A 5000-nucleotide genomic window follows, 5' to 3' on the forward strand; every position below is an offset into this window, starting at 1 on the left:
TAAAGAAGAATTTTACTACTACTACTACCGTCTGGCCGGGATTAAAACATTACATGAGCGCTTTGGTGAGTGCAAGGAAAGGTTCAGGGTTCGTTGCGCCTTCTCGGACCAAGAAGCGATTAGGGCGCTTATAGTCAATTAGGTTATCAAATTTTATGTAAATATTAGTGTAAATAGGTAGCTAGGTTGTCAAATTTTGAAAAATTAACGAATGCCTACATAAGGCTATAATGTAAAATAGAATTTCAAAACAAAACAGACACTGTACAAATAATAAATAAAAATCAAAGCTAAAGGGCCTAAAGGCCAACCACTTCACAATTGTACACCGATGTAAAACACAAAAATACGATACATAAACGGAAATTTAATTGGGTCCTAAAGCCTTACCTCGTTTATGGTTGCAAACGATAGTGCATCGGTCAAGAATACTTGAACCGATGTTATAAAAATCTGGTAAAAGTCTAAATCAGTTAAAATATTATTTTTATGTTTAATATATTTTGAGGGAAATATTGGCCTGTGCAACATTTCAGAACGAATCAACCATCAGCCCAAAACGTCAGGCCCATATATTAACTGTCAAAGGTTGAGTCAAGTGCCCTGCGGTGTTTTGCTAGTGCGTTTGAATCCTTACGTCAAACAGGACCGAAAATGTCGAGGAAGCATTTTTCAGCTATTTTCAAATTAAACAATGTTCCTTTCAATTTTTGAGTCAAAATAAAAACTGACGCGTTCAGGATGATTAACTTCATCGTTCCCTGAAATAAAATCGAATATCGGTTCTTCATTTTAGGATCCAATTTAGGTTAAAAAAAAAAAAAAAAACAAAAAGTTAAGTGTCAACCTTGTTTGTGACTTTAGGCGGACTGAAGCTCTTTCGAATTTATTGTTCAACGTTGCACTCGAGGGCGCAGAGGAACGGCACTATCATCACACAGCCGCATATGTTCCTGGGCTTTGCGGACGATATGGAGGCTGTTGTCCCACTGAAGAGGGAAACGGCGAGGATAGGCTTAGCCATTAACGCTACCAAGACAACGTACATGGTGGGAGGTAGAGATAGAGAAAGACCTAGTGGTGTTGGTGCAGAGGTTGTGCTTGATGGGGATGTGTTAGAAGTAGTTGAAGCATTTGTTTACCTTGGCACGCTTGTGACATGTGCCAATGAAGGCTGCTGCGTATAGGGCCTTCTACGTAACCAGCTTAGGTCCTGCAACATGCAGACGGAAACGAAATTTGCTCTTCCTATCATTGTGAAGCAAAATTCACAAAGCGTAGGATTGTTCACCCTTTCAAGGGAACGTGAGCTGGGTTTAGACCGTCGTGAGACAGGTTAGTTTTACCCTACTGGTGTGCGAATGGAAAACACGGCGCGCGCTATCTTAACGGAAATGCTGTGCAGTACGAGAGGAACCACAGCTTCGAACCACTGGCTCAATACTAGTTCGACCGGACTTTGGTATAACGCTACGTTCGTTGGATTATGCCTGAACGCCTCTAAGGTCGTAACCAAACCGAGCTGATAGTGTCCCCCATAGGTGGTCGGCGATCATGTGGCAGAGAAACCTACAAGACCTGCTAGCGTGATCTCACGTTGGCATCTTATTGCATGCAAACACGCAGACAAAGCCCTCGCGCGCGATGTCATACAGCAAGTATTCTGCGATACTGGAACGCTGGTGGCACTGCTCAGCATCAATATATGATTTCGATACCTGAGACCTCCTACAAACGATAGGTTTACAGGCTGGGAGTTGCGAGTTGCAGAGAGGTGTACATTTCGATCCTCTCAGACTACCCTTGCTTGGGGGCAGCAGGGACCATGTCCAAGGGCTTGACGACCCCTCCCCAGCTGTCTGTGAGTCAGGGAGAACTGCCTAGGGCGTGGTGGGATTTAGCAGTGGGCTCTGCTAAAATCCCTCCCAAAAAACCACAAGTGCCCGTAAGCGGACTCTATCAAAGCGACTGTGTGCCGCTTCAAAAGCACAAGCCCAGGGAGGGAGTGCCATCTGGCATGTGGAGTGTCCCTACTTCGGTAGGGTAGTGCGTGAGCTGCTTCGGCAGGGAGTGAGTGATCTGTTTGTGCTGAGGCAGGAGTGTCATAGCGAGTCGCCGCCGCTATGGCAGCCTCGAAGCGCAGCAGAAGTCTGAGTATGGACTGCACATGCTAAGGTAAGAGTGTCGTAGCGTTGCTACCGCTATCGACACCTCGAGGCATGGCAGTGGAGTGTTAGAATAAGCTGTGGAGTGTACCTACTTCGGTAGGGTAGCGCGTGAGCTGCTTCGGCAGGGAGTGAGTGATCTGGTTGTGCTGAGGCAGGAGTGTCATAGCGCGTCACCGCTATTGTCACCTCGAAGCGCAGCAGAAGTCTGAGTATGGACTGCACATGCTGAGGTAGGAGTCGAGGGACCTATCGACACCTCGAGGCATGGCAGTGGAGTGTTAGAGTGAGCACCCGAAAAAGGGTCACATGGAGCGAATGGTCTTTGGAGAAGCTGCTTCGGCGGCAGGGTAGCAGTGGGTTGTACCCACACACCTACAGTTGTGCACATGTGGTGCATGGGGAGTGTCCCTGCTTCGGCAGGGTAGCGTGTGGTCTGCTTCGGCAGTGGTGTGATTGATCTGCTCGTGCTGAGGCAGGAGTGTCGTAGCGCAATATCTGTAGGCCCAGGCAGTTACCGCTATTGACACCTCGAGGCATGGCAGCGGAGCGTCCGGGAGAGCATCCAAGTAAGACTCAAATGGAGTGAATGGTGTGCGAGCACCCAAGTCAGTCTCGCGTGGGACGAGTGCCTGTGTGAGCGATAATGAGCGAGTACGCTTAGTACTGCCGTCCCCCCAGAAGTAGTACTGCGAGGTAGTTCCTGGGGGAAACGATGGTGGAGCCCAAGGGAGTTTAGTCGGTATTACCGGTATGGTCGAGTCCGACACTCCAGTACACTTCCGTGTGGTAGTTTGGCAACTACAATGCACGTGTACTGGGTTAGTGTGTAAATGCATTCTCCCTTGTAAAAAAAAAAAAAAAAAAAAAAAAAAGACTACCCTTGCTTGGAGGTTGTGTTGTGTTGTTGTGTGGTTGTGTAACGTGGTTGTAAACGGTAAAACGTTACTTCTGCTACCACACTACTACCTAGGTAGGCGGTCGACTAGGAGAAGTCCCCCATGGTGTGTGCGCACTTGTGAGTGCGCGTGCACCGTGGTGTGTGGACTTCTCCTTTTCGCCTAACTGCGTTTTCCCGGCCCAGTCCAGTCCAGCCCAGGACTCTAGTACTAACTGTCAGCCAGCCAGTCAGTCCAGTCAGTCAGTCAGTCCAGTCAGTCAGTCAGCCAACTGCAAGTGTATGGGATCCATTCCGGAACTGGCGGTAGTGTCACGATAGGGCAAAGATGTCTAACGGTCTACTAGGTCGGCCGACTAGGAGAAGTCCCCCATGGTGTGTGCGCACTTGTGAGTGCGCGTGCACCGTGGTGTGGACTTCTCCTTTTCGCTAACTGCGTTTTCCCGGCCCAGTCAGTCAGCCCAGGACTCTAGTACTAACTGTCAGCCAGCCAGTCAGTCCAGTCAGTCAGTCCAGTCAGTCAGTCAGCCAGCCGGTCAGTCAGTCAGTCAGTCATTCAGTCAGTCAGTCAGTCAGTCAGTCAGTCAGTCAGTCAGCCAGCCAGCCAGTCAGTCCAGTCAGTCAGTCCAGTCAGTCAGTCAGTCCAGTCAGTCAGCCAGCCGGTCAGTCAGTCAGTCAGTCATTCAGTCAGTCAGTCAGTCAGTCAGTCAGTCAGCCAGCCAGCCAGTCAGTCAGTCAGTCCAGTCAGTCAGTCAGTCAGTCATTCAGTCAGTCAGTCAGTCAGTCAGTCAGTCAGTCAGTCCAGTCCAGTCAGTCAGTCAGTCCAGTCAGTCAGTCAGTCAGTCAGTCAGTCAGTCAGAGGCAGTGCAGAGTGTACAGCACACAGAGTTTTGGCGTAGTCGCACGCGCCAAACCGCAGCAACGCAGTGCGCCACCGGCCGAGGTGACATCGGATGGACCGAAAACCCCTCTGGGGAGGACACGGCCGGTCGATGAAAAGTGAATCCACCACAGCACCAAATCTAGAAAACACTGGGACTTGATCCGGCCATTATCACACATCTGACCGCAATTTTGTTCCGAATGGGGCACGCCGTTCGTCTTGGGCACGCTGGCCGGGTAGGCACTGGGCGAGCTGGCACACGGGACGGCCGGGACGACCATTCACCGTGGCGGTTGGTGTGGTGTGTGGCGTGTGTTGTGCGGGGCGAGAGAGAGAGAGAGAGAGACAGAGCGAGAGAGAGAGAACGTACATGTATGTCATACGGCTACCACGGCTATGCGGGAAGGCTAGCGACCGTAGCAGGTATTATGACCCCGAACGAAACCGGCGTGCCTGAGGCACGCCAGCACAACGAACGAAATGGGAATCTTTTGGCATTCTATTGCTGCTGCTGCTGCTCAGCTCGAGCGAGCATGAACGAACACGAAACGAGAGATACGGCGGCGGTCCCAAAACGCCCAAAAAACACAAACAGCAAAACAGTTTGCGGTGAGGTTGTGAGGCGAACTAGCTGCTCCCTAGCGCAGATAACAGATAAAATGACAACGCGAGAGCGCGCGCGAGAGAGAGTCTCCGTCGCGCGTGTTGTGTGGTACAGTTAGTTGGTTGCGTCTGCGGCGAAATTCTGGTTGATCCTACCAGTAATATACGCTTGTCTCAAAGGTTAAGCCATGCATGTCTAAGTACAAACAGATTTAATGTGAAACCGCATAAGGCTCAGTATAACAGCTATAATTTACAAGATCATTTACCTAGTTACTTGGATAACTGTGGAAAATCTAGAGCTAATACATGCCAAATGCAGGGACACCTCGCGGAACCTGTGCAATTATTAGTCAAACCAATCGTCCTCCGTGACGCTGGAGTTGAAATCTGGATAATTTTGTTGATCGTATGGTCTCGCACCGACGACGGATCTTTCAAATATCTGCCC

The sequence above is a fragment of the Armigeres subalbatus genome, unplaced genomic scaffold (genome assembly GCF_024139115.2).
Source record: "Armigeres subalbatus isolate Guangzhou_Male unplaced genomic scaffold, GZ_Asu_2 Contig1212, whole genome shotgun sequence".
NCBI lineage: Eukaryota > Metazoa > Arthropoda > Insecta > Diptera > Culicidae > Armigeres > Armigeres subalbatus.